This window comes from Balaenoptera ricei, chromosome 3, assembly GCF_028023285.1.
Source record: "Balaenoptera ricei isolate mBalRic1 chromosome 3, mBalRic1.hap2, whole genome shotgun sequence".
Classification (NCBI taxonomy): domain Eukaryota; kingdom Metazoa; phylum Chordata; class Mammalia; order Artiodactyla; family Balaenopteridae; genus Balaenoptera; species Balaenoptera ricei.
The window spans coordinates 18,319,083-18,342,889 of NC_082641.1; the positions used below are offsets into that span (position 1 = coordinate 18,319,083).

General features: G+C 37.3%; 1 long non-coding RNA gene across 37 annotated transcripts in view; it reads left to right on the forward strand.

Moving 5' to 3' along the window:
- LOC132362148 (uncharacterized) overlaps positions 1 to 23,807 on the forward strand; it is a 322,664-nt gene that overhangs the window by 20,738 nt on the left and 278,119 nt on the right. For 12 of the 37 annotated variants that reach the window (XR_009502252.1, XR_009502279.1, XR_009502282.1 and 9 more), the window contains exon 1: positions 10,216 to 10,391. The exons of 1 other annotated variant lie outside the window; for it this stretch is intronic. This is a non-coding gene — a long non-coding RNA (uncharacterized LOC132362148). Of the gene's footprint in view, positions 1 to 10,197; positions 10,392 to 23,807 lie in introns of those variants that run through there. 24 more of the 37 variants (XR_009502276.1, XR_009502267.1, XR_009502272.1 and 21 more) reach the window with 12 other exon arrangements.

A 23,807-nucleotide genomic window follows, 5' to 3' on the forward strand; every position in this document is an offset into this window, starting at 1 on the left:
CCATCCCCACCCCACCGCAGTTTTCCCCCCTTGGTGTCCATATGTCCATTCTCTACATCTGTGTCTCAACTTCTGCCCTGCAAACTGGCTCATCTGTACCATTTTTCTAGGTTCCGCATACATGCATTAATATACGATATTTGTTTTTCTCTTTCTGACTTACTTCACTCTGTATGACAGTCTCTAGATCCATCCACGTCTCAACAAATGACTCAATTTCGTTCCTTTTTATGGCTGAGTAATATTCCATTGTATATATGTACCACATCTTCTTTATCCATTCGTCTGTTGATGGGCATTTAGGTTGCTTCCATGACCTGGCTATTGTAAATAGTGCTGCAATGAACATTCGGGTGCATGTGTCTTTTTGAATTACGGTTTTCTCTGGGTATATGCCCAGTAGTGGGATTGCTGGGTCATATGGTAATTCTATTTTTAGTTTTTTAAGGAACCTCCATATTGTTCTCCATAGTGGCTGTATCAATTTACATTCCCACCAACAGTGCAAGAGGGTTCCCTTTTCACCACACCCTCTCCAGCATTTGTTGTTTGTAGATTTTCTGATGATGCCCATTCTAACAGGAGTGAGGTGATACCTCATTGCAGTTTTGATTTGCATTTCTCTAATAATTAGTGATGTTGAGCATCTTTTCATGTGCTTCGTGGCCATCTGTATGTCTTCTTTGGAGAAATGTCTATTTAGGTCTTCTGCCCATTTTTGGATTGGGGTGTTTGTTTCTTTAATATTGAGCTGAATGAGCTGTTTATATATTTTGGAGATTAATCCTTTGTCCGTTGATTCATTTGCAAATATTTTCTCCCATTCTGAGGGTTGTCTTTTCGTCTTGTTTATGGTTTCCTTTGCTGTGCAAAAGCTTTGAAGTTTCATTAGGTCCCATTTGTTTATTTTTGTTTTTATTTCCATTACTCTAGGAGGTGGATCAAAAAAGATCTTGCTGTGATTGATGTCAAAGAGTGTTCTTCCTATGTTTTCCTCTAAGAGTTTTATAGTGTCCAGTCTTATATTTAGGTCTCTAATCCATTTTGAGTTTATTTTTGTGTATGGTGTTAGGGAGTATTCTAATTTCATTCTTTTACATGTAGCTGTCCAGTTTTCCCAGCACCACTTATTGAAGAGACTGTCTTTTCTCCATTGTATATCTTTGCCTCCTTTGTCATAGATTAGTTGACCATAGGTGCGTGGGTTAATCTCTGGGCTTTCTATCTTGTTCCATTTATCTATGTTTCTGTTTTTGTGCCAGTACCATATTGTCTTGATTACTGTAGCTTTGTAGTATAGTCTGAAGTCAGGGAGTCTGATTCCTCCAGCTCCATTTTTTTGCCTCAAGACTGCTTTGCCTATTCGGGGTCTTTTGTGTCTCCATACAAATTTTAAGATGATTTGTTCTAGCTCCGTAAAAAATGCCATTGGTAATTTGATAGGGATTGCATTGAATCTGTAGATTGCTTTGGGTAGTATACTCATTTTCACAATGTTGATTCTTCCAATCCAAGAACATGGTATATCTCTCCATCTGTTGGTATCATCTTTAATTTCTTTCATCAGTGTCTTATAGTTTTCTGCATACAGGTCTTTTGTCTCCCTAGGTAGGTTTATTCCTAGGTATTTTATTCTTTTTGTTGCAATGGTAAATGGGAGTGTTTCCATAATTTCTCTTTCAGATTTTTCATCATTAGTGTATAAGAATGCAAGAGATTTCTGTGCATTAATTTTGTATCCTGCAACTTTACCATATTCATTAATTAGCTCTAGCAGTTTTCTGGTGGCAGTTTTAGGATTCTCTATGTATAGTATCATGTCATCCGCAAACAGTGACAGTTTTACTTCTTCTTTTCCAATTTGTATTCCTTTTATTTCTTTTTCTTCTCTGATTGCCGTGGCTAGGACTTCCAAAACTATGTTGAATAATAGTGGTGAGAGTGGACATCCTTGTCTCGTTCCTGATCTTAGAGGAAATGCTTTCAGTTTTTCACCATTGAGAATGATGTTTGCTGTGGGTTTGTCATATATGGCCTTTATTATGTTGAGGTAGGTTCCCTCTATGCCCACTTTCTGGAGAGTTTTTATCAGAAATGGGTGTTGAATTTTGTCAAAAGCTTTTTCTGCATCTATTGAGATGATCATATGGTTTTATTCTTCAATTTGTTAATATGGTGTATCACATTGATTGATTTGCGTATATTGAAGAATCCTTGCATCCCTGGGATAAATCCCACTTGATCGTGGTGTATGATCCTTTTAATGTGTTGTTGGATTCTGTTTGCTAGTATTTTGTTGAGGATTTTTGCATCTATATTCATCAGTGATATTGGTCTGTAATTTTCTTTTTTTGTAGTGTCTTTGTCTGGTTTTGGTATCAGGGTGATGGTGGCCTCATAGAATGAGTTTGGGAGTGTTCCTTCCTCTGCAATTTTTTGGAAGAGTTTGAGAAGGATGGGTGTTAGCTCTTCTCTAAATGTTTGATAGAATTCACCTGTGAAGCCATCTGGTCCTGGACTTTTGTTTGTTGGAAGATTTTTAATCACAGTTTCAATTTCATTACTTGTGATTGGTCTGTTCATATTTTCTATTTCTTCCTGGTTCAGTCTTGGAAGGTTATACCTTTCTAAGAATTTGTCCATTTCTTCCAGGTTGTCCATTTTATTGGCATAAAGTTGCTTGTAGTAGTCTCTTAGGATGCTTTGTATTTCTGCAGTGTCTGTTGTAACTTCTCCTTTTTCATTTCTGATTTTATTGATTTGAGTCCTCTCCCTCTTTTTCTTGATGAGTCTGGCTAATGGTTTATCAATTTTGTTTATCTTCTCAAAGAACCAACTTTTAGTTTTATTGATCTTTGCTATTGTTTTCTTTGTTTCTATTTCATTTATTTCTGCTCTGATCTTTATGATTTCTTTCCTTCTGCTAACTTTGGGTTTTGTTTGTTCTTCTTTCTCTAGTTTCTTTAAGTGTAAGGTTAGATTGTTTACTTGAGCTTTTTCTTGTTTCTTTAGGTAGGCTTGTATAGCTATAAACTTCCCTCTTAGAACTGCTTTTGCTGCATCCCATAGGTTTTGGGTCGTCGTGTTTTCATTGTCATTTGTCTCTAGGTATTTTTTTATTTCCTCTTTGATTTCTTCAGTGATCTCTTGGTTATTTAGTAACGTATTGTTTAGCCTCCATGTGTTTGTCCTTTTTACGTTTTTTTCCCTGTAATTCATTTCTAATCTCATAGCGTTGTGGTCAGAAAAGATGCTTGATATGATTTCAATTTTCTTAAATTTACTGAGGCTTGATTTGTGACCCAAGATGTGATCTATCTTGGAGAATGTTCCGTGCGCACTTGAGAAGAACGTGTAATCTGCTGTTTTTGGATGGAATGTCCGATATATATCAATTAAATCTATCTGGTCTATTGTGTCATTTAAAGCTTCTGTTTCCTTATTTATTTTCATTTTGGATGATCTGTCCATTGGTGTAAGTGAGGTGTTAAAGTCCCCCACTATTATTGTGTTACTGTCGATTTCCTCTTTTATAGCTGTTAGCAGTTGCCTTATGTATTGAGGTGCTCCTATGTTGGGTGCATATATATTTATAATTGTTATATCTTCTTCTTGGATTGATCCCTGGATCATTATGTAGTGTCCTTCCTTGTCTCTTGTAACATTCTTTAATTTAAAGTCTATTTTATCTGATATGAGTATAGCTACTCCAGCTTTCTTTTGATTTCCATTTGCATGGAATATCTTTTTCCATCCCATCACTTTCAGTCTGTATGTGTCCCTAGGTCTAAAGTGGGTCTCTTGTAGACAGCATATATATGGGTCTTGTTTTTGTATCCATTCAGCCAGTCTATGTCTTTTGGTTGGGGCATTTAATCCATTCACGTTTAAGGTAATTATCGATATGTATGTTCCTATGACCATTTTCTTAATTGTTTTGTGTTTGTTTTTGTAGGTCCTTTTCTTCTCTTGTGTTTCCCACTTAGAGAAGTTCCTTTAGCATTTGTTGTAGAGCTGGTTTGGTGGTGCTGAATTCTCTTAGCGTTTGCTTGTCTGTAAAGCTTTTGATTTCTCCATCAAATCTAAATGAGATCCTTGCCGGGTAGAGTAATCTTGGTTGTAGGTTCTTCCCTTTCATCACTTTAAGTATATCATGCCACTCCCTTCTGGCTTGCAGAGTTTCTGCTGAGAAATCAGCTGTTAACCTTATGGGAGTTCCCTTGTATGTTATTTGTCGTTTTTCCCTTGCTGCTTTCAATAATTTTTCTTTGTCTTTAATTTTTGCCACTTTGATTACTATGTGTCTCGGCGTGTTTCTCCTTGGGTTTATCCTGTATGGGACTCTCTGCGCTTCCTGGACTTGGGTGGCTATTTCCTTTCCCATGTTAGGGAAGTTTTCGACTATAATCTCTTCAAATATTTTCTCTGGTCCTTTCTCTCTCTCTTCTCCTTCTGGGACCCCTATAATGCGAATGTTGTTGCGTTTAATGTTATCCCAGAGGTCTCTTAGGCTGTCTTCATTTCTTTTCATTCTTTTTTCTTTAGTCTGTTCCGCAGCAGTGAATTCCATCATTCTGTCTTCCAGGTCACTTATCCGTTCTTCTGCCTCAGTTATTCTGCTATTGATTCCTTCTAGTGTAGTTTTCATTTCAGTTATTGTATTGGTCATCTCTGTTTGTTTGTTCTTTAATTCTTCTAGGTCTTTGTTAATCATTTCTTGCATCTTCTCAATCTTTGCCTCCATTCTTATTCCAAGGTCCTGGATCATCTTCACTATCATTATTCTGAATTCTTTTTCTGGAAGGTTGCCTATCTCCACTTCATTTAGTTGTTTTTCTGGGGTTTTTTCTTGTTCCTTCATCTGGTACATAGCCCTCTGCCTTTTCATCTTCTCTATCTTTCTGTAACTCTTCTGCAGAGGTATTGATATAAGGGCAACAAGTAGTGTGAGCAGTAGCACAAATACTTCCTTGTTTAGCCAGTGGAAAATCTAAGGCAACCCTGTTATCTTATACTTTTTGTCTGTTCTGAAATGATTTTTAGAGAGCCCTCAGCTATTTGATGGTAGCTGATAGAGTTCTGATCATATCTCTGTTTACATATACTCTTGCACTAGGAACCAAGATTCCCAAAAGACTTTGCTACCAAGTATCTTGATATCCTGCTAACATGGATTTATTGCCTCTGTAATAAAGAGAGAAAGAAGGTTCTTCTATTTCCATATGTATAGACAATGGGATAACATAATATCCTAATAAACATAAACCTTCTATTTGCCAGCTATTAAGATATTTCTGTGCACATCCTTGAGAAGGTGGGTCAATTCCAATACTAAGACAAAACCTGGGGGAGCACAAGTGATTCCTCCCAGAGTGCTCTCATTGATAGTCTCATTAACTGGAAGTTTAGTTAACACAATGTTAACCCATGAATCATTTTTCTTGCAGGCTTTCCAAAAGCCATCTGTACTGTATTTAACATATGGGAGTTACTGGCATAACTTACTCATGTTTTTTCTCTTTAAGACATTTGTTCATCAAGTAAGAGATGGGGCAAAGGAGCCTTGGGGTAATCTGTGCTCAGTCTCTAAGAACTGAGGATAGTATCAGACAAGGGATGGATCCATTAATATGTTGAAGAATTTGAACCTGAAGGCCAGACAGAGGTTAGTCTAGTTGAGTGGTAATTTTAGGAACATCTGAAAAGTCGGTGACAGGAATTACGAAGGGCTTATATCAGTATTTTTATTGACTGAGGAATTTGATGAGAGATCCAACCAATCGGTTAGATTGCCCCCAGTAGCTATACTTTGTGACAACTTTACCAGATAATTTTCTTTCCATAATGAGCATTGAGGCAAAAGTATAGCTAGAAGTAAAACAATAACTTTCATTTAAAAAAAAATAACTTTCAATTTTCATAGTGAGACAGATGTTTAGAAACCAGTTCATTTGAACTAGTAGGATGGGTCATACAGTCCTGGTTCTGATTCTTGGGTCAGCTGTCTACCACTGCTGTCATCTTTTCCTCCTGGTGTGGGTGTTCTTTCTCCTCTGTTTGAGCACTGACTTAAGTCTGAGGTCAGCATTCCTCTCTACAGACCAGTCCAATGCAAAAACCCTTTTTGAAATGAGGGATGTGAATCCATCAGTCTATGGCTTTTAATTTGGCAGTGCATGGATTAGTTAATAATACCTAATAAGGTCCTTTCTGACATGGCTACAAAAAGTCTTTGATTTGATGTGTTTTCTAATTAACAAAATCTCCAGATTGTAATCCATGATCCTCAAGGTCTTTGTTTCTGGGGAGCTCACTGTGAAAGGAATTAGCTACCAACTTTGCATTTCTTTTAAGTGCCTCAATAAGACCCTGACAACAATGTAATATATCTCCCTTGAGTAAGGTTTGTGCACATATTCCCTCATCTAATTACATAGGGTGTCCTGTTAGTATTTCAAAAGGAGACAGCTGATGTTTAGCAAAATGTATAGACCTAAGTTTGAGAAGCACTAGCAGAAGAGCTTTTGCCCATGAGAGATTAAATGCTTCTGAAGGTTTTGCCAATTGAGTTTTGATAGTGACATTAATTCTTTCCACCAGTCCCAAAGATTGGGGGTGATAAGTGCAGTGAAAATGCTGCATTATTGGCCATATGTCACAAATAGATTTAATTATTTGTCCAGTAAAATAATTTCCCTGGTAACTGTGTAACTTGGAAGGAATTCCCCAAACAAGAATTATCCTTTCAAATAGCAATTTAACCTTATAGCCATTGCTCTTCTTCAAGGAAAAGCTTCAACTCAGTGTGAAAACATACAGATCATTACCAAGATATATTTATATTCTTGAGACGGTGACATTCAGACAAAGTCCAATTGCTATACCTCGAAGGGACCCTTAGGAAGAGAAAGTGGCCTTGTGACCCATGAAGTGATTTTCTGGGATTATATTTAGGGTAGATACTAAAACAAGCATATACTTTATGAGCCATCGTGGGAGAAATTTTCCAAACATAGTGTTTTCCCCATAAAACCATTTTCTCAGGTGTCCAATGAGTTAAAGAATGTACATGCTGGGGTAATGGCATTTGAGCTCCAACAGGCACTATAGTTTGTTTGTTTGTTTAATTATTTCCAAATTATATTTGTGTGACAGGTCCAAAATTCCCCCTTATTGTTGCCCTATTTATTGCTCTTCTTCAATGGCATATTTCTTGAGCGGGCAGATGGAAATCTTTCACTGGGTTGGCAGGGTTAGCAGAGAGCGCTGACCATTCTCAAGGCTAGACAGAATGGGTATTGAAAGCTGCCTCTTTGGCTGCCTCATCAATAAGCTGATTTCCTTTAGCTTCCATACTGTCAGATTTGGAATGCACTGGTATTTTAATAATTGCCAACTGTTTTGGTAGTTGTATACCACTTAATAGTCCTGCAACCTGTTTTCCATTTTTTAATATTTTTTAATAAGCTTTCCTGATTATAGCATCAAGCTTTAATAAACCCTTGATGTTTCCGTAGCATTCCAAAGTCATGTGCCACTTCAAAGGCATAATGACTGTCAGCATAAACATTTGCTACCTGACCTTTAGCTCGTTGATGAGTTGATGAGCTCAAGTTAAAGCAATTAATTCTGCTTGTGCTGACTTTGTTTTTTGGTAAAAAAGAACTTTCAGTTATGTCCATTGTGGATGTTTCTGCATATCCATCTTGGTAATGCCCTCAATCATTTTTTAAGTAGGACCCATCTGTAAACCAAAGTAGACCAGCATTATCAGTAGAATCTTCTTGTAAATTATTCCTAGGAGTAAGAAGATAATCTGTTTCTAAAATGCAGCTGTGGTCATTTTCTTCTTGTGGTTCTGGAAGCAAAGTTGCAGGGTTAAGGTTATTTTTGTGACATACAACAATTGTAAAATAATAACTAAAATTATGACTAATAACATTAAACCAGAATATATCCAAATTTTAGCAATTTCATATAATCTCTACAACATATGTTTATATCATTTACCCATACTATATAACCTAAGAAGATTTACCATCACTCATTTGACAGTGTTTCCCATGTGATTTAACATACCCAATAAGCCTAAGTTTATTTTTTTAACTTTGTATTTTATATTGGAGTATAGTTGATTAACAATGTTGTGATAGTTTCAGGTGTACAGCAAAGTGATTCAGTTATACATATACATGTATCTATCCTTTTTCAAATTCTTTTCCCATTTAGTTTGTTACATAATATTGAGCAGAGTTCCCTGTGCTATACAGTAGGTCCTTGTTGGTTACTAATATTGGAATGGATTTAATTAAGTTTAATTTCTATCTTTGAGATGCTTCAGGTGCCTTCTGAAGCATCCCAAAGTTACCTAAAGGTCAAAAAACCTTCATTTAGAATTTGATTTGAGGAAGTTTGTCAAAGACATCAAAAGGTTTTAAAAACACTTGGCTAAGTAGGATCGTAAGTCAGTATGAAACAATACTTATGCACTCAACCAAAGTGACAATAAATGATTTCAAGGGCAAATACAGAAAGTTACAACAGACTGCTTAAAAAGTAAAGAAACTTTACAATTTGTTATCAAAAGCAGATCAATACCTCAAGAAAACTCTGTCACCTAACAGAGAGAAAATCTAATTCAAACTTTGCACCAACTGACTTTTAATATCAAAATTCACTTAATTAAATCCATTCCAATATTAGTCAGTCCCGAGAACTCTTTTCTCAGGGTTCCTTTTCCACACACCTTCTACAACTTTCTATAGCCACATTAGTTTGTCACTTATTTTCTTTTGAATTTGGAAATAACCAGCTTTGGGACAAAATTACTTTATTTTCCCTCACCAAAAATACATTTCCATTCCTCATACCATCTTTTATGGAAAACACACACCCTACTTTCCTTTCATGGAAATATTTCTCTTATTATCTTTAGTAGTTCCAATCACATTCATTAGTCAGAATTCTTAACCCTTGAAACCCCAATCTCTAGCAAAAACCAAGAAGCAAGCAATTGTGAACTGTCTGTCATACCAGCATTTCCTGATTGGTAAATTTATAAGTATATTCCATAACCTCTAGAAACATACATTTTCTAACAACATAATTACTTTCCTCAATGTGGTACAAGATGTGTGTCCAATAAACCAAAGCATCTTTAGTTTTTCTTTAATAAGACAAAATAGGTAAACTTTGACTTACTTAGCAATTAATGTTTCAATATTTCATCTAATTTGAAAATGATCTGGATATTCAATGAATCCCTATCATTTAACTTAACATAGCAAAGCTAAAATTTCAAGTTATCAAAAAGATTTGGAGAAACTAATTGAAGTAGCCATACCATAAAACATAATTATTCTTAGAGTTCATCTGAAAGCTTTTATCTCATTTATATTACTTAATTTACAAATAAATCATTATACCCAATTTTGGCTTTCTTGCTGACAAATCTGTAACAGAGATAATGTGAACTTATTTGACGTTTAGTAAACTTAGGTACAATAAAAGTTTTATACTTCAGGTTGTTAACTGTGAAGATAGACCTATTTAATTAAACCAGTAAATGTAAACTTGTTTTCATTCATTAAAGTATAGTCTTAGATCACCTGATCCTTTAAAAAATTCAGTTTGGTTTCCATTACATTTAGAAATACTTAATTTTTAAGCACTTATTTTAAGTCAATTAAATAGAGCTCTTTTACAAACTAATTTTGATAAGATCATTTGAAGGTAATGATATATCATGTCTCTAATGTACGCACAGACATGTAAACAGACACAAGCAGAGATCTCATAGCTTCATTTTAAAACTTAGTCGTGAATCAGGTATTACAATGTAAACTCACTAGTTTGTAAATAAAAGTTGGAATAAGTTAAATTTACTTGCTTGAGGTTAAAAATGCCTCTTTCCCACCCCCCACCCCCCTTTGTTTTTTTCAGTTTTGGGTTCTACTGATTGAGCAAAGGATGTAGTCTCAGGCAATGTGGTCTGTGTTTACGTTTCAAGGACATAATAAGAGTTATAACCTGAAGCTTTCTCCTAGGAGTACTTTTGTTCCCTTAGGGTCAGAATTTTGAAAAGATATTTCATCAAGCCAGCTTTTTTTTTTTTCCTAGCTGTGTATGCAAAAAAAAAAAAACAGTTTAGGAATGTCAAAAGAGCCCCATCTCGGCCAATTAAGAGTTAAGTTGGGCCCCCGGCGTCCAGAGCGCGCACGCAGGGCACGCACGGCCGGCGGGGCCGGCGCTCCAGGCCGTTGGTCTCCCCGCCCGGATCGCGCAGGATCGCGAGCGTTGGGAGTAAACACCCCGCATGGAGATCCAGGCGTGTTCGCCGCGGAGGCGCCGTTATCCCGGACCGGGCGGACCCGAGCGTGAGGCCGCCGCAGGTACGTCAGGCGGCCGGCTCCCAGGAGCCGCCGCTTCTCCGTACCCGCGCGGCCGTCCGTGCTCTCCGGCGTGCCCGGCGTGCTCGAGGCCCCGAGGGCGGGGGTCTGCGCTGGCGGGGGCGGCGGGCGGCGGCGTGGCCTCGTTGCGCCCCGGGAACCGCGGGGCGCCGACTGGGCGGTGCGAGGGCGACGGTGCGGGGCGCGGGGAGGACGGGCGGCTTGACGCTCCGGTGCACTGCATGCCTGCCCGTGGGAGCCTCGCGGTCCCCTCCGCTCGCCCCAGACCGGCCCGGCTCCCGGCTGGTGTCCCCGCGTGGCCCTCTTTGCGTGTTGACACGCTTCGGTAGCTTGCTCCATTTCACCGTTTTCTTTATCTGAAATACACTTTAACGGAGTCAAACCATATGCCTGGCCCTGGCCCTGGCCCTGGCCCTCCGCCTCCGAACAGACCGCAGTTCTCGGTCTGCTCCCAGAGGGAGCTGGTATCAGATCTTAAGGGACCTCGGTTCTCTGCCCCGTCTCGGTCTGTACGCACTGCTCCACTGATTTTTCAAAAATGCGGGGTAAGAAGCTCGTCGGCAAGTTGGGTCCGGGAGGCTCTGGTTGACTCTCAGAACCAGAATGCCTTTCAGACCTGTGGGATCTTAAAATCTTGCCTTGCCCTGTCCTGAATGTGCTGCCTGAGACTGTTATACACCGTCTACATATGTTCATTAAGATGTGTACCCCTTGTTTGGGTTAGATCTCCTGAGACTTTTGGCCTGTTTGCCTATGCAGATTAAGTTAAATATTTACAAGTTACTTTAGATTCTGAAGGACACTTCCAAGTGTCCTTTGAGAGTGGCTTAAGATTTGAGTTGAACTGGAGAATTTCGTTTCCTGTGGCCCTTTAGTCTTGATTGTGCTGGTAAGTAGCGCTCTCACTTAAAGGTCTCAGTCTGCCTGAGTATAAAAATGAGGGGTTTGGAGAACAGTGACTCTTCCCACCCTTTAATCTGCAGCACCCATTTTATATATATATTTTTTAACGTGAGAGCTTTGTTAAGGTAAAGTTACATACCATAAAATTCACCTGCTTTAAGTGTACTTATTCAGTATTTGTTGGTAGTTGTTGTTTTAGTAAATTTGCAGAGTTCTGCAACCACCATGACCCATTTTAAGATGACATCCCCAAAAGATGGCTGGTGCCCATCTGCAGTAACTGCCTGTTTCTAAGCCCAGCTCCAGGCAACCACTAATCTGTTTTCTGTCTCCTTAGATTTGTCTTTTCTGAATATTTCGTGTATTCAGGTGAGATCGTATGTGGCCATTGTGTCTGGCTTCTTTTGTTTCGCATACTCTTTTCAAAGTTCATGTACATTGTACCCTGTATCAGTAAGTCATTCCTTTTTTTTTAGTTGAAGTAGAGTTGATTTACAATGTTGTATTGGTTTCAGGTGCACAGCAGAGTGATTCATTTATACATATATATTCTTTTTCAGGTTCCTTTCCATTACAGGTTATTCCAGGATATTGAGTATAGTTCCCTGTGCTATACAATGGGTCCTTGTTTATCTATTTTATATATAGTAGAGTGTATCTGATAATCCTAAACTCCTAGTTTGTGCCTTCCCCCAATACTTCATTCTTCATTCCTTCTTATGGCCCAATAATATCCCAGTGTATGGATATAACACATTTTGTTTATCCATTCATGCAGGACACTTTTTTTGGGGGTGGGGGGGGTGGGGCTGTGTGGCATGTGGGATCTTAGTTCCCCGACCAGGGATCTTACCCGAGCCCCGTGCAGTGGAAGTGTGGAGTCTTAACCACTGGACGGCCAGGGCAGTCCCCTGGACACTTTTCTCAAATAAAATGTTACGTTTCCATGTATGATGCAGATGGCCAGAGCCCTTTTTGTTAGAGGTGGAGGCAGGGGTGGCGGGTGGGACCCTTGCCCATAAGCTGTCTCCGTTGTGCTCCCCAAGTATCCCTAAAAAAAAAAAAAAAAAAAGGAGTTAAGTTATCTTTTGTTGTATCTTCCTATTTTGTCAAATACTTGCAATTATCAGCTCCGTATCGTACATGAGGCTACCTGGAGTTCCAGTGGGTGGCTGCCCGCCCAGAAGCTGGTCAGATTTAGAAGCACAATTTCCCATTATCTTTTAGTTTCATTTTATTTTAAAGTCTGAACAATTTCTAAGGACAATGTAGTGGGTCAGAAGTATGCTGCTTGCCAGCTTAGCTCCTCAAGGGGTCACCCTTGACTCAGTTCAGCTCTTTTGTGTCTCAGTTTCTCCTGCCAGGAGTCTAAAACCACCCTGGGGGTTCAGAGCAGTGGATGGCCAGTCCTTGTGTGTGTGTGTCCCAGGACAGGCCATAAATTACTTAGAGGTTCCCTGTGGAACTACTACACATCACGAGGATCAAGCCTCAGACACTTCTGCTAGGTTCCTAGTTATCTTAGAATGCCTTGTGGCTGGAAGGAGCTAGTGTCCCTTTTCTTTAGAACTAAAGAGATTTAGTCTCTCATTTTGCTATCAAACAGTTTTTTCAGACCATAAATATACAAATTTTTCCAATTTTAAGCCAGATTTTAAAGGTCAGCCAACCCAGTTTACTCCAAAGTTCCTTTTAGGCTTTTCCTGCCTAGAAATTCTCCTAAGTCCCAGCCTAGGAACTTCCTCTTAGGTCTCTTTTACCTAGGAAAGGTAACGGTATACCCTTAAGACTCCAAGTCTTAAGACAACAGCTCAAATAAAAATTATGGACCATCTGCTTAAGATAATGAGGTCCTGATATCAGAAAGAATTTACCAAAGCACCTGAAGAGTGCTGTGAAGCTGGGGGGCGGGAGTGGTGTAGTGCTCAAGGGACCCATGCTTCTTAGTACAGGGTGCCCGTCCAAAGTAGACCCCAAGTGACCTCAGGTAGGTTTTTTTGACATCCTGCTGACTACATCGAGCAATGTTGATAAAAACAATCAATAAAAAAATTCTAATAAGAATAGAGAAGAATTTTATTAGAGCCAAACTGAGGACTATAGTCTGGGAGACAGCCACTCAGATAGCTCTGAGGAACTACTTTGGAGAATTATGGTTTTCAGCACAGTTTTATAGTGTAGCCATGGCACCTGGGAAGGGAGCCTTATCATTGAAGGAGTAAATATTGGGATCCCAGGAATGGAAGTGTTTATCCCTATCTTCAAAACATACATTCTTTACTTCTGGACAATGTACCATTTTCTTTCATGATTAAAGCAAATGTATAATGTGTGTTTGATAGACCATGAGACAGACTGTTCTAGTTAGCATAAAGTTCAAGCCAAATCATGTATAAGCCAGAATTACCCTAATATGTGAAAATTTCTTCCATCACAACTAATCCTGTTTTTCTCTGGTTAGTCTAGTATACGTTAAGCTTTGGCATCTATGGACTAACTTATAATTAGCTTATAGCGCACACATAGACAGGCAGTATTGTGAATAAGGAACAGACTACTTAAGAAATGCCAAAACATGAGACTTATTTGGTCAACAACTGACATTTTTTTAAGTTGGAATTTATGGCTGTTTATCTTCTATTCCTTGGATCTGTTCACTCAAATTGTTGTGGAATTATTCTTGGTTTTTGTGACAAAGGACCCTTCAAATACAGATGTTATCTGCGCTCTTTTCTTGATTTCTTGGATACATATGGTTAATTAAGCTTCCACTTTAGCTTTGAGACATTAATTTTCTTTCATCTCCATGCTTATCCGTATTTATCTTACGAGCCAAGAGACAATTTGAGTTCTTCTGCAACTCCCAAAACTAATGAAAATGTGCAAATTTTATTCATGTCTGTCACTACTGCAGTTTGCTCATTCATTCAGTAAATGTTGATTGGGTGTTTTCTATCTACCAAACATTATTACAGGTGCTGGGAAGAGAACAATAAATGATTCTGACTTTCTAATGTCTTTGAGTATGCACTGGAAGAGTGAGATATGCAATGAACAAATAAGCAAAAATATATTTTTTCAGATAATAAAAAATACAATGAAAAAAAAATAAGACTAATACAAATTTAGATAAGATGGCCTGTCTGGGGGAGTCTCTGAAGATTTGAGATATGAGTGAAAACCACCCACTACACATCATGCATTTAACTAACATGTCAACATGAATCTCTTTTTTCTCTATTTCTTTCCACTTAAATCTCTCTATACAACTCTTAGATACAACCTGCACATGACTGTAATCCTTTCCATTTTCCTTTTAAGAACTTCTTTGATTAATAATTCTGAAAAAAATAACATAATGAGATTTCTGCTAGATTAAGAATTTTCTATGTACTACCCATTTCTGGAGAACTGCCCTAATTGGCTTTTAATTCATTAAGCTCTGCCATGAAGAAAATTTCTGCAAATACCTGTTCATCAGCATAATTCTTTATATCTTTTCTTTACCTAACTCTCATATACATATATACATATATATATATATGTTTTAGACAAAAAATAAAAGAAAAACATATTGTAATATCTCTAATATCCTAAGATACACAACATCTAACATTCATTTACACATGATCTGTGTAATCTGTTGAACCAACATTTTTAAAAAGTCACAGAAGGTAGGAATTAGGGAAAAAAAAAAGCTACTGGAAATCACAAATGCAAGCAGAAAATTAACATTTATATTATCTCTGTGTTCCAAAAAGCATTCATAAGACTTGTCCTATTTTAATTATTTTTCTTAGTGTTTTGCTGTTCTCCACATGGGTACAAAGACATTCTATTCAGTTTACCTTTCACAAAACACAAAGGGATTCTAGGTGTTAAATAATTCACAGTGAAGCCTGGAGCTCACAGCTGTACTACCAGAAGCCTTGCCAAAAACAGATATGGTCATTTTTGAAATCAGAAATCAATCTTATTGGGTTTTCTCCAGCAGATAGTAGTCACAGCATTTAGATGTGTTCCTGTGGCACAGATTAGTATGTTAAAATATATATTTTACCGTTGGATGGCTCCATCCTATTGCAGCAGAACTGGTGCTAAGCAAAATTGAAAAATAGGAGAGGCTGTACCTCGTGATTCCATCTAATGGCCTTTTGGGGGCTCTCTTTTGAAAACCACAGTCTTTTGGAAGGAGGCTTTCTCAGCATCTTTGTTGGTAGATTGCTGCCTCCTTGATTAATAATGTTAACTACTTCATGAGGCCAAGACAGGTAAGGACCAAATATGGCCATTAAATTTGAAAATAAAGATATCTCTGGTGATATTTTCCAAAGTATATTTGATGAAATGAGGGAAATAAAATTAACCTGAGGAAAATTAAGATGAGAATATGTACAGAGAAGTATTGCATGGAAGTAAGGCTATGATTATATTAAGTTTTTTAAAGCAAGAACAGATCTTAATGGTGAGATTTATAAGCAAGCTAAGAGGGATGTGGTCACTGTGAATAGATGGTAAATGAGATACTTCGGGAGGTTGGGACACTAAAACATTTCAAAAGTTAGATTGCAGCTGTGGCTGGCCACAGTAACAATTTCCACAGTAACCTGAGTAAAACAATTATTTCCATAGTGCAAGAATATAAAAAATAATTACATTCAGCTAATGTTTCAAATTAATTTTCTTGATAAATGAATATTGGTGTAACTATGTGTTCAAATAATATTTGCATATAGCACAGAGACTAATAATGCCAGTATATCAGAAAAACTTACAAATAAGAATTTCTAAAACTTGAATATATGATAGTCTACATAATTTTTTTCCTCAAATGTAGTTTAACTAACAGATTGGTGACTAAACATATTGTTTTCATTTATGTCCAAGGCTCAGTGAAAAACAACAAAAACAAAAGGTCTCATTCTGAGGAAATCAGTGGGAAAAAGTGTTAGCATGCAAGCAAATGAGACATAGTATTTTTAATAGAGTTTTACTACCATATCCCTGAGGAGACACTCTTGAAACAGTAGTAAACTGATAAAACTAATATGTTACTTGCTGAATTCCTGCTTTCAGACCTGAAATAGGTAAACCTTGCTGTAGGCCCCAGTAGTCACTCTACTAAAACAAAAAAGTCAATTTTGTAAAACTACAGCACTCCAGGTCAGTGAGAACTAACACAATTCGCAAATTTGATAAGATTGGGCTGAGTTATATGATTTCATAGGCTGGAGATTTTGAGAATCACAGGTTATGGGAGAAAGTGATTAGTGAGCATAACTTAGAATTAATTTTCTCCCGAAGAAGGGTGAAATATATTGGAAAAATACTTGTACAAGTTGTTAAATATTTTATAAGTTATATATCAAAGGGCGTAGTTAGAGAAGCAGATGAATATATTAATAAACTTAAGATTTGACGAGCATGCATTTTTCCCATGTCTCATATGGTACCACGAATATGGTATTTAATTTTTCTCTACAACAATGCAACTATTTTGGGAAATTGCTCTAATTATATCAGATATCCTCAAAGAGATATGTTAAACTTGTTTCTAAAGTTTTCCCTGAATAATTTGAAGAAGAAAGTCTAAAAGACAGATGCAAATATGGTGATTTAAAATCAAAGCAAATATTGAGTAGTGATTATGATTTATGGCAAAAGCCATTGTCCATGGGACTATAAGTAATTTGTTTCTGTCCTCAAGGATTTTACTAACTACTAGTCTTAGATTATCAGGCTGTTGATCACCTATGTCCCTCATCTTTTTTTGTGCATCTTGTATTCCTAATGTTTTCAATTGAATAAAGTTTCGAAAGCATAATTCTTCAGGTCAAGAAGATAGATTGAGATTAAATATTGAGTGATGATCTTCCCATAGTATAAAGTACACAAGAAATTACTACAAAATCTAATCCTATGGATGCATTTGTCAGTTGAACCAGGGTTATTCATTTATATTCAACACGTTATAAATTTTTATGAATAAAAAATGCTATGCTCCTAAAATGGGACATTGTGCCTTTAAATTAATGTTACAGAATAAAGTTCCCTGTCATCTTAAAAGAAACAGAAGTTTCCAAATCAGTTTATGTAGTAGGAACTAATTTTACTATCAGATGCATCAAATAAAGATTAAGTGGTTATTCAGTGATAGGAGGTACAACACATTTAGAAAAATTTCATGAAATAACAAGCATTAAAAAAATCTAAATCCATAAGATCATTTTTTAAAAGAAGACAGAAATAGTCTTCCTTAGAGTTTGAAGCGTTTATAGATAATAGGGGAAAAAAGAGTTATGGATCCAAGAAGATGGAAAAACAAAACAAACAAAACAATGACCAAAAAAGCAAATCACATCCCAGCTAAGGAGGTGAAGACTGTTGTGGATGTCAGAGACATTCAGAAGAGCTCTGAGGTGATGACAACAGTCTTACAAAGTAGGTGGGGCCCTCTGTACAGCTCAGCTCAGGGTGGTTAATCGTGGAACTGCATTAGGTCCACCTGTCAGTCACATCTGCTCTCTCTCCTGCTTCAACACTCAGGGTGCTCACAGGCCAAGGCAGGGCAGACCACTGTTGGGCTATGTGGAAGCTGCAGCTCTCCCAAAACTGTATATGATTTCCTTTTCTGTGCAAAAGCTTTTAAGTTTCATTAGATCCCATTTGTTTATTTTGTTTCTTTTTCCATTTCTCTAGGAGGTGGGTCAAAAAGGATCTTGCTATGATTTATGTCATAGAGCGTTCTGCCTATGTTATCCTCTAAGAGTTTGAGAGTGTCTGGCCTTACATTTAGGTCTTTAATCCATTTTGAGTTTATTTTTGTGCATGGTGTTAGGAAGTGTTCTAATTTCATTCTTTTACATGTAGCTGTGCAGTTATTCCAGCACCACTTATTGAAGAGGCTGTCTATTCTCCATTATATATTCCTGCCTTCTTTATCGAAGAGAAGGTGACCATATGTGCATGGGTTTATCTCTGGGCTTTCTATCCTGTTGCATTGATCTATATTTCTGTTTTTTCTGCCAGTACCATACTGGCTTGATTACTGTAGGTTTGTAGTATGGTCTGAAGTTAGGGAACCCGATTCCTCCAGCTCCATTTTTCCTTCTCAAGATTGCTTTGGCTGTTCGGGGTCTATTTTGTTTCCATACAAATTGTGAAATGTATGGTTCTAATTCTGTGAAAAATGCCATTGATAGTTTGATAGGGATTGCATTGAATCTGTAGATTGCTTTGGGTAGTATAGTCATTTTCACAGTATTGATTCTTCCAATCCAATCCAATCCTACCTCAAGAAACAAGAATAATCTCAAGTAAACAACCTAACCTTACACCTAAACAATTAGAGAAAGAAGACCAAAAAAACCCCAAAGTTAGCAGAAGGAAAGAAATCATAAAGATCAGATCAGAAATAAATGAAAAAGAAATGAAGGAAATGATAGCAAAGATCAATAAAACTAAAAGCTAGTTCTTTGAGAAGATAAACAAAATTGATAAACCATTAACCAGACTAATCAAGAAAAAAGGGAGAAGACTCAACAGAATTGGAAATGAAAAAGAAGTAACAACTGACACTGCAGAAATACAAAGGATCATGGGAGACTACTGCAAGCAACTATATGCCAATAAAATGGACAACATGGGAGAAATGGATGAATTCTTAGAAAAGTACAACCTTCCAGGACTGAACCAGGAAGAAATAGAAAATATGAACAGACCAATCACAAGCACTGAAATTGAAACTGTGACTAAAAATCTTCCAAGAAACAATAGCCCAGGACCAGATGGATTCACAGGCGAATTCTATCAGACATTTAGAGAAGAGCTAACTATCCTTCCCAAACCCTCCCAAAGTATAGCACAGGGAGGAGCACTCCCAAACTCGTTCTACGAGGCCACCATCACCCTCATACCAAAACCAAACAAAGATGTCACAAAAAAAGAAAACTACAGGCCAATATCACTGATGAACATAGATGCAAAAATCCTCAACAGAATAACAAATAGAATCCAAAAGCACATTAAAAGGATCATACGCCATGATCAAGTGGGGTTTATCCCAGGAATGCAAGGATTCTTCAATATACACAAATCAATCAATGTGATACACCATATTAACAAGTTGAAGGATAGAAACCATATGATAATCTCAATAGATGCAGAAAAATCTTTCAACAAAATTCAACACCTATTTATGATAAAAACTCTCCAGAAAGTGGGCATAGAGGGAACCTACCTCAACATAATGAAGGCCATACATGACAAACCCACAGCCAACATCGTTCTCAGTGGTGAATAACTGAAACCATTTCCTCTAAGATCGGGAACAAGACAAGTTGCCTACTCTCACTGCTATTATTCAACATAGTTTTGGAAGATTTAGCCACGACAATCAGAGAAAAACTGGAAATAAAAGCAATCCAAATCGGAAAAGAAGTAAAACTGTTTGCAGATGGCATGATACTATACGTAGAGAATCCTAAAGATGCTACCAGAAAACTACTAGAGCTAATCAATGACTCTGGTAAAGTAGCAGGATACAAAATTAATGCACAGAAATCTCTTGCATTCCTATACACTAATGATGAAAAATCTGAAAGAGAAATTAAGGAAACACCGCCATTGTCCATTGCAACAAACGAATAAAATACCTAGGAATAAACCTACCTAAGGAGACAAAAGGCCTGTATGCAGAAAACTATAGGACACTGATGAAAGAAATTAAAGACGATACAAACAGATGGAGAGATACACCATGTTGTTGGATTGGAAGAAACGCACTTATTGTTGATACTTTCAAGAGTATTTACTTCTTTCATTCCCTTTGCTTTACTTTGGGTGTCATGGCCTCTTCCTCAGTTTCTTCAGGGGTCCTGGGGCCCTACCCCAGTGTTCAACCTGCACAACCTCGCCCCATAGCCAGTTCACTAGAGCCCTTCCACAGGAACACTACTCCCTGAACCTCTGTGTTTTTTTAATTTAGAAAATTTAGTGATATACTTGTATAAACATAGGAATTTTTGAGTTCTGTGTATTTAGAAACTTATTTATTCTCTATTGTTCTTTATATCTTTTTGTTTCAATCTGTAAAACTATCTTTTAGCATTTCTTGGTAGTACAATTTTGCCGGCGATGAATTTTTTAAGATTTGTTTCTGTCCTTTTATCTCTACTATGTTTTCACAGGAAATAGACTTCTAGACTTTTTTTTTAGCTCTTTAAAGATTTAATGTCATTGTCTTCTGAATTCCATTGTTTCTATGAGAATTCAGCTATAATTTTACTATCAATTCATTCTATGTCTTTGTTTTCTCTGGCTTCTTTCATAAATTTCCTTTGTCTTTCGTTTTCAGTAGTTTTATTATGAGGTGTAGTTGGCTGCGTTTTTATTTGCATTTCTCACACTTCAGGTTTCTCTGAACTTCTTGGATCTGTGGGAGGTTTTGTTTGTTTGTTTTTAAACATTTAAAAAATTCTCAACCTTAATCTCTTAAAATATTTCTTGTGACCAATTCTCTCTTTCCTTCTTCTCTTCCTGGGTTTCCAGTACTTGTATATTTGAATGTTTTCATATTGTCCCATGGTTTTCACTTATCTATTCCATTTTTTCTCTGTCTTATTTTTGTGCTCTAGGTAAGATAATTTCTATTGTCACATCTTCAAGTTCAAAATTATTTCCTTTGTTTTGTCTATTCTGAATGTACCATCTCAATCTAGCTTGTAGTTCAGTGGGGTTAGGGACTCTTGCTTATTTATTTATATTCAGTACCCCATGAATTTGAAAATCCTCTAGTGATAGACAGCTGCTGCTTTTTGCTTAGCGTGAGGCCTGGAATGATTGAGGCTCTCTCTCTGGGTGTTACTGTTCCACCTTCTGCTTTCAGCAGGCCCAGGAAGACTTTACTAAAGATGGGTTTCTCCCTGTGCTTTGCTCCTCTCTCAGCAGTAGGGCATTGCTTGCTACCCAATGTAAGACTTATCCAGTGGGGAAAAGATTTTTCAGTTTCCTTGCTACCAGTGCAACCTGAAACAGGCCCTGTTTCCTTGAGCCTCATGTCTTAGGCTTTCTCAGCATTCCTACTCTTCCACAGCGAACAACCACTTCCTCCTATTCAGTGCAAAGTCCTGAACCCAAAGAGATTTCCTGGTACTCTCTCAGCTGTAGCAAGTGTTTGCCTCATACTGATGCACTGTCAGAGATGGGTGTGTGTCCTGCTCAGCCTTTAGGGGCAGATGGCTTAATGCCATGAATTTAAAGAGGCTGTGGTAGGTAAGTGTTCTGTACCTCCCATAGCATCAGAGAGCTTTGCCTTTTAGGTCAATGCAGAGTCTTTCTGGCCCCCTCCCAGTGGTAGTCAGTCTTGGCCTTGTATTGATGTATGGGGTTGGGGAATATTGGTCATATTTCTGTCTTTCCCCCAGTGACAGATATTTTCTGCTTCAGGCAGTGAAAGATCTGGGGCAGATGGTGTTCACTTTCCTTCCTTTCCCCAGTAGCAGAGAGCTGCATCTTTCATCACATCAAGATCCAGGCTGAGTGTGGATGGTTTTCCTGCACACTGCTCAGGGTGGCCAATCCTTACCTTGCAGTCATGCAGGATTGGTGAACAGGCAGGTTGCTTTAGGCTCTCCTTCTTCAGCCCCAAACATCAGCAAGCCATGCATCCTGTGAAGTTGGTATGTCTACCCTCCCTGTTCTCAGTCCCTCTCATGAGCAATTGACCTATGAAAAGGGTTGACGAGGGAAGGCAGTCTCCTCCTATGTCTGGGGCTTTCAGGTATTCCAAGTTAGCGTGCTAGCCCTTACTTGGCATTTAATAAGTCATCAAATTTAAGCTGTTTTGATCCAACTTAATTTTATAGTAGCTGAGTCTATTTCCCATTGTTATGTCTTAGATGAAACACTTTATGTGTCTTATCCTTTCTCAGAAATGCATGTCACCCATTGGAATTTTTTTTTTTCATTACATAGCCTTTTGATCTTACTATTTTGTTGAAGGGCAGGCCTGCTCTCATTTTTAAGGGGATAGTAAAGTTGGTTTTTTGGTTTTTTGTTTGGTTGTTTGTTTGTTGCTGCTTTCCATGTTTTATGCAAAAAACAGAAAAAATAAATCTCACTCTTCAATTTTAAAACATAATTTTGGAAAGAAATGAAGTGTTAGCATATAACATTTGCCTGGTTTACACTTTTACTAATGGGCATGTTAGCCACATTTTTTTTGTCATTCTACCTCTCATAGTCCTTTAAAAGTATAGATGTTTGACTCAGTTTCATGGTAAAAAATAAGAATTTGATAAATTAGAAGCCCATTTTATTTAGTATGTGACTATTATTAAGTCCATCAGGTTATATATTTCTAAAGAGCTACAATATAAAGAGAAAGAAGAACAAACTTTGGATTTTTTATTGTCTGCTGAAGCATTTCTTATAGGCATGTACAAACAGGCACACTGATGTACAAACAGATCCATCTAGAGTCTTCATTTCTACATCTTTACTGTCATCACCTGTTTACAGAGAGACTCTTTTGTGACTTCACATATTTTTCTCCTAGAATTTTCTAGTTAACCTCAGATATTGCATGGGCTCGAGGACAGTCTGTTGGTACAATGATATTTGTTCTGTAATAACATGGGGTTATTACAAGTCTTTATGAGAGGACTTTAGCCTAGTTTTTTTCAGATCCTACAACATGTCTTTTTCATTATTTTTAAACTGGATGGTTAGAGTGTGTGGATCATTAAACTTTGCATTCACAGTAAAGAACAGAAATAGTGTAGGTTTTAAATAAGAGAGAGTACTAGGGCACTAAGGAAGAGAGTGTCCTTTCTGACTTTGCAGAGGTGAAATCCTTGACTAAATGGCTGATAAACAGATCACTTTGAATATTTATAATAGTTTTGCAAAAAACTCCAAAGCAGTCATGCTACCTGTAATAATGAAAGTGAAAATCTTTTCAGCTACAGACTTATTTCAAATAATAGTAATTTGTATATGTTCTTCCAAGGAGAACTAATAATTATATTTTCATTTTTTTAGATATGCAGAGGTAGTAGCAAGTTTTTCATGGATTTTAATGAATCATGCATATTTTCAATCTATGCTTAGCAGTTCTAGACTTACCACTATATCCTATTTAGCTTCTTAGGGCTTCTCAGCATATTTACCAAGTTATTTTTGAATACAAAAAATTTTATTAAGTTCATAACCTAAGTCCAGAATGGTACACAATCATATTTGTATTAGTGATGCATTTACAGAAAGTAAACACACACGTTTTTTCTTCTTATAGGAAGAAACAGAATATTACCAGATCCCTCAAATCCTCCTTCACAACCTCTTTTTTTTGGTGACTACAACTGCCCCTCCCCCCAAAGTGAATAACAACAGTGCTGACATCTAAAATAATATATTGTTTTTGCACTTAATATAAAAGGGATCATCCATTATGTACTATGTCTGTCTAGCTTATTTTCATCGATATTTTGCATA